This window comes from Scylla paramamosain, chromosome 19, assembly GCF_035594125.1.
Source record: "Scylla paramamosain isolate STU-SP2022 chromosome 19, ASM3559412v1, whole genome shotgun sequence".
NCBI classification, from domain to species: Eukaryota; Metazoa; Arthropoda; class Malacostraca; order Decapoda; family Portunidae; genus Scylla; species Scylla paramamosain.
Genome location: NC_087169.1, coordinates 5,057,117 through 5,063,774, shown reverse-complemented (window position 1 = coordinate 5,063,774; position 6,658 = coordinate 5,057,117). Strand labels below are relative to the sequence as shown.

The 6,658-nt window shown below is 34.6% G+C and overlaps 1 long non-coding RNA gene across 1 annotated transcript in view; it reads left to right on the top strand.

Annotated features, from left to right (window-relative positions):
* Positions 1–816: 816 nt before the first annotated feature.
* The window catches only part of LOC135109607 (uncharacterized), a 56,915-nt gene continuing 51,073 nt past the window's right edge, over positions 817–6,658 (top strand). Inside the window, exon 1 of the long non-coding RNA XR_010272824.1 lies at positions 817–1,016. This is a non-coding gene — a long non-coding RNA (uncharacterized LOC135109607). The remainder of the gene's footprint in view (positions 1,017–6,658) is intronic.

Genomic DNA, 6,658 nt, shown 5'->3' with positions numbered 1-6,658 from the left:
AGATATACATTGATATGATTAATGGACGTTAGCTGCACGCACGTTAGAAAAACGATTGTATCAGAGGAAATTATGGAAAAGAATACATTATAAACTCCAACGGTGGTTGACACTTGGCCTCTTGTCCCACGCAGGTATTCATATATATATATATATATATATATATATATATATATATATATATATATATATATATATATATATATATATATATATATATATATATATATATATATATATATATATATATATATATATATATATATATATATATATATATATATATATATATATATATATATATATATATATATATATATATATATATATATATATATATATATATATATATATATATATATATATATATATATATATATATATATATATATATATATATATATATATATATATATATATATATATATATATATATATATATATATATATATATATATATATATATATATATATATATATATATATATATATATATATATATATATATATATATATATATATATATATATATATATATATATATATATATATATATATATATATATATATATATATATATATATATATATATATATATATATATATATATATATATATATATATATATATATATATATATATATATATATATATATATATATATATATATATATATATATATATATATATATATATATATATATATATATATATATATATATTGCTATATTCAATCAATTAATTTATGTAATTTTCTTTTATTTATTTTTGTTTATCGCTTTACTCCTTGAACAGACATAAAGCTGAAATCTAACACTCTTCATTGGAAGCTCACGTTGATATCTGTGTGGCTCCTGGCAACACTGGTGGTAACCAGGAGCTACGCCGGTAACCTGATGTCTATGATGGCTGTAAGGATTATTCCAGATCCTTTCCAAACCCTCAGGGATGTCTTAGATCATCACTCGGTGGTCACCGTATGGAGAAAGTATTCAGCGAATCACCAATATATCACTGTAAATATTGGCTTTTGATATAAGTAGATGTGAAGGACACCACGTGATTATCTTTTATGTTATCATACTATTAGTAGACACCACACACACACACACACACATACACACACACACACATTATATATATATATATATATATATATATATATATATATATATATATATATATATATATATATATATATATATATATATATATATATATATATATATATATATATATATATATATATATATATATATATATATATATATATATATATATATATATATATATATATATATTCTCTTTTTTATGTAGGATTGGTACTGTCCAAGGACAACAAAATTATAACTAATAGAAAGTCTTAATGATAAAGCAGTCATCTAACCGAAACTAAAGTGGTCGTCAAAAATTAAAGGATAAATATCTTGAAACCTCCCTGTCGAAAGAGTTCAGGACATAAGGTAGGGAATACTGCACAAATGCAGGCAGGGAGTTCTAGAATTTACCAGAGAAAAGGATGAATGATTGAGGATACTTGCTAACTCTTGATTATGAGAAGTGGACACAGTAGAATCTGAAGAAAGAGGAACATCTTGTGCAGCGAGGCTGCGGGAGGAGGGGAGACATGCAGTTAGAAGGATCAGCAGACCAGTTAGCATGAAAATTGCGGAAGAAGATAGCAAGAGATGCAATACTGAGGCAATGAGAAAGAAGCTGAAGGCGATCAGTTGGAGAAGTGTTGATAAAACGAAAAGACCATGTCTGAAAGAACGGTATGAGAGGAACCCGCCCCCTCCCTATACAAGTCAAGCATACCCTCTATAAGGATGGATAAGGTCCCTGTACAAAGTTAGCACCTGTTGGGAGGAGAGGGAGAAGGTGGCGTAGACGATTCAGAACGCTTAAATTGATAGCTGTTTTAGCTGGAGAGATGTGGGATTTCCAATTTAGATGATAAGTAGAGGAAAGTCCGAGGATCATCAGTTTAAAAAATAGGCAGAGTTATGTGTAATTGCAAAAGAGGGGATAAAAATGTCTTGGAAGTTGTGTCGGAGGAAATGAGATTTTTGAGGAATTGAGCAATTATAAGTTTGCTCTGCCCAAGTGAACAATTTTTGAGAGATCAGAAATCAGATGTTCCATGGCTTCCCTTTGTGAACTCTGCTTCTTGAAGGCTTGGACGTCTAGCAAAAGACGTGAAAATGTGCAGGGTGGTAACATCAGGGTAAGAGTGTATATGAGAAGAAGTGTGGTTTGGAAGATCATTGATGGATAACAGGAAGAAATTCGGGTGATAGGAAAGATCCCTGAGAAACACTACTGTTAACAGATTTAGAAGAACATTGATCGTTTACCACAGCAGCAATACAATGATCAGAAAGGAAACTTCAGTGGAAGTTACAGAAAGAAGGATAGAAGCCGTAGGAGAGTATATTGGAAATCAAAGTTATGTGCCTGACTTTATTAAAAACTTTTGATATATCTATGGCGAGTGCAAAAGTTTCAACAAAATCCCTAAAATAGGATGACCAAGACTCAGTAAGGAAATGCAGATCACCAGCAGAGCTTTCTCGACGGAACCCATGCTGGCGATCAGATAGAAGATTGTAAACGATAGATGTTTAAGAACCTTCCTGTTGAGGATAGACTCAAAAAAAAAAAATCTTTAGAGAGGCAGGAAATTAAAGAAATGGAACGGTAGATTGAGGGATTAGAATGGTCACCCATTTCAGAGACAGGCTGAATGTAGGCAAACTTCTAGCATAAAAAAAAAAAAAAAAAAAGATAGATGTTGGCTGGCAGAGTCAGTAGACACCTTTTTTTTTTTTTTTTAATCCATCCTCAACAGGAAGGTTCTTAAACATCTATCACTTCACAACCTTCTATCTGATCGCCAGTATGGGTTCCGTCAAGGCCGCTCTACTGGTGATCTTCTGGCTTTCCTTATTGAGTCTTGGTCTTCATCTTTTAGATATTTTGGTGAAATTTTTGCTGTTGTCTTGGACATATCAAAAGCTTTTCATAGAGTCTAGCACAAAACTTTGATTTCCAAACTACCCTCCTACGTCTTCTATCCTTCTTTCTGTAACTTCATCTGAAGTTTCCTTTCTGACCGTTCTATTGTCGCTGTGGTAGACGGTCACTGGTGTTCCTAAGGATGGGTTCTGTCCTGTCACCCACTCTCTTCTTATTATTCATTAATGATCTTCTAAACCAAACTTCTTGTCCTATCCGCTCCTACGCTGATGATACCACCCTGCACTTTTCCATGTCTTTTCATAGATGTCCAACCCTTCAGGAAGTAAACATTTCACGCAGGGAAGCCACAGAACGTTTGGCTTCTGATCTTTCTAAAATTTTTGATTGGGGCAGAGCAAACTTGGTATTGTTCAATGCCTCAAAAACTCAATTCCTCCATCTGTCAACTCAACACAACCTTCCAGACAACTCTCCCCTCTTCTTCAATGACACTCAACTGTCACCCTCTTCTACACTAAACATCCTCGGTCAGTCCTTTACTTATAATCTGAACAGGAAACTTCACATCTCATCTCTAGCTAAAACAGCTTCTATGAAGTTAGGTGTTCTGAGACATCTCCGCTAGTTTTTCTCACACCCCCAGCTGCTATCTCTGCGCAAGGGCCTTATCCGTCCATGTATGGAGCATGCTTCACATGTCTGGGGGGTTCCACTCATACTGCTCTTCTAGACAGGGTGGAATCAAAAGCTTTTCGTCTCATCAACTCCTCTCCTCTAACTGACTGTCTTCAGCCTCTCTCTCACCGCCGCAATATTGCATCTCTAGCTGTCTTCTACAGATATGTTCATGCTAACTGCTCTTCTGATCTTGCTAACTGCATGCCTCCCCTCCTACCGCGCCCTCGCTGCACAAGACTTTCTTCTTTCTCTCACCCCTATTCTGTCCATCTCTCTAACGCAAGATTCTAACGCACTATTCTCAATCATGCATCCCTTTCTCTGGCAAACTCTGGAACTCTCTGCCTGCTTCTGTATTTCCACCTTCCTATTACCTGAATTCCTTCAAGAGGGAGGTTTCAAGACACTTATTTAACATTTATTTTTTTATTTATTTTACATCAAATCCTCTCCTCTAACTGATTGCCTTTAGCCTCTGTCTCAGTGTTGCATCTCTAGCTGTCTTCTACCGCTATTTTCATGCTAACTCCTCTTCTGATCTTGCTAACTGCATGCCTCCCTTCCTCCCGCGGCCTCGCTGCACAAGACTTTCTTCTTTCTTTCACCCTTATTATGTCCACCTCTCTAATGCAAGAGTTAACCAATATTCTCAATCATTCATCTTTTTCTCTGGTAAACTCTGGAACTTCTTGCCTGCTTCTGTATTTCCACCTTCCTATGACTTGAATTCCTTCAAGAGGGAGGTTTCAAGACACATCCTTCAATTTTTTACTACCGCTTTGGACCCTTTTATGGGACTGGCATTTCAGAGGGGCATTTTTTTTTTATTGGATTTTTGTTGCCCTTGGCCAGTGTTCCTCCTACTAAAAAAAAAAAAAAGTATAACTGGGCTAGGTGGAAGCATAGAGGCATAGTTTCGGAGAACAATGGGAGGGACCTCATTAGGTTCATAAACATAAAGGCTTATGACATGGGAAACACCACCACGGAAGCAGTAGTCATTCCAAGGAAGATCAGAATGATAATTCCTTAGGATCCCCCTGTTAGCAGAGACGAAACGCCAGAGACACCTCCACTTTGGGAGATCCTGAGGATGGATTAGAACGACAGGACAAAATACAAATATGAGGTTGTGATCATAGGAACCCAGTAGAGAAGCTGGGATGACAGCATAAACAAGAGGATCAGAGAAAGGTAAAAATCAAGAGTGTTGGACATATTTCCAAGACTATCAGGAATACGAGTAGAATGTTACATCAGTCGCTCTAGGTCAATGCGTAAGAGATGTACATATAAGAGATTAAGTGCAGGTGAAGAAGTTTTAAGGTCACAATATAATGAATTAGTTAGAACAGTCAGGAAGTTAATGAGGAAAGCTAAGGGCAATAATGAATTAAAGGTAGCCAGCCAGGCGAAGACTGACCCCAAGGGATTTTATCAGATATACAGGACGAAATATAAGGACATTATAGGTCCATTAAAGACAGCAGATGGGGAGCTGGTTAGTTCTGGGGAGGAGATTAGTAAAATTCTGAATGAATATTTTTTAAATGTCTTCACTCAGGAAAACATGCAGGATATGCCAGATAGTGAACCTATGTTTAGAGCATATGAGAATGAGAAGCTGACAGACATTTCCATAACTAGAGAGATAGTGGAACAGGAGATAGATAGGCTAAAAAAGTTCAAGACACCAGGACCAGATGAAATATATCCCAGAGTGCTTAAGGAATGCAAAGAGGTTATTAGTGAGCCGTTAGTTTCTGTCTTTAGGAAATCACTTGAGTCTGGTGAGGTACCAGTAATGTAGAGGCAAGCTAATGTAGTACCCATGTTTAAGAAAGGAGATAAAACTTTAGCGTCTAACTATAAACCTGTCAGCTTAACTTCAGTTGTAAGTAAAATATTAGAATCAATAATAGCGAGGAACATTAGGAAACATTTAGACAAACATAACTTGATAAATCAGTCACAGCATGGCTTCACGAAAGGGAAGTTTTGCCTGACAAACTTGTCAAGTTTTTACAGTAAAGTGTACGAGGCAGTAGATAATGCTAATAGTCATAATAGTCATAATAGGTAATAGATAATGGTAATGATATCTTATATCTGGACTTTAGTAAAGCATTTGACAAGGTACCCCATCAAAGGCTCCTGAGAAAGGTTAGGGCACACGGGATAGATGTGAAGGTTTTAGACTTAGCGACAGGCGACAAAGAGTTGTAATAAACGGCTCGAAATCCGAGTCATGTAATAACATGTCATGTAATTAGTGGGGTGCCACAGGGATCAATATTAGGGCCATTGTTATTTCTTATATATATATACATATATATATATATAATATATATATATATATATATATATATATATATATATATATATATATATATATATATATATATATATATATATATATATATATATATATATATATATATATATATATATATATATATATATATATATATATATATATATATATATATTGTATATAATATATCAATGACTTGGATAGTGGAATTAGTAGTGATGTTAGTAAATTTGCGGATGACACAAAGATAGGTAGATTAATTAGGTTAGAATCGGATGCCATCGCCTTGCAAGCAAATTTAGATAGGATGAATAAATGGACGGACAGATGACAGATGCAATTTAATATCAATAAATGCAAAGTACTAAACGTAGGTACAGGAAACCCACACAGTAGGTACACATTAAACAATCAAACTCTGGTAGGTATAGGGTACAAGAAAGATTTAGGAGTTATAGTTAGCTCTGAACTCCGTCTAGGAAAACAATGCATAGAGGCCAGAAACAGGACAAATAATGTACTAGGATTAATTTTTAGGAGTGTTAAAAGTAGAAGTTATACTTGGCGGTGGTGAGACCTCATCTAGACTACGCTGTGCAGTTCTCGTCCCCACATTACAGGAAAGATATAAGTCTATTAGAATCAGTACAGACAAGAATGACTAAGAATGATACAGGGGATGAG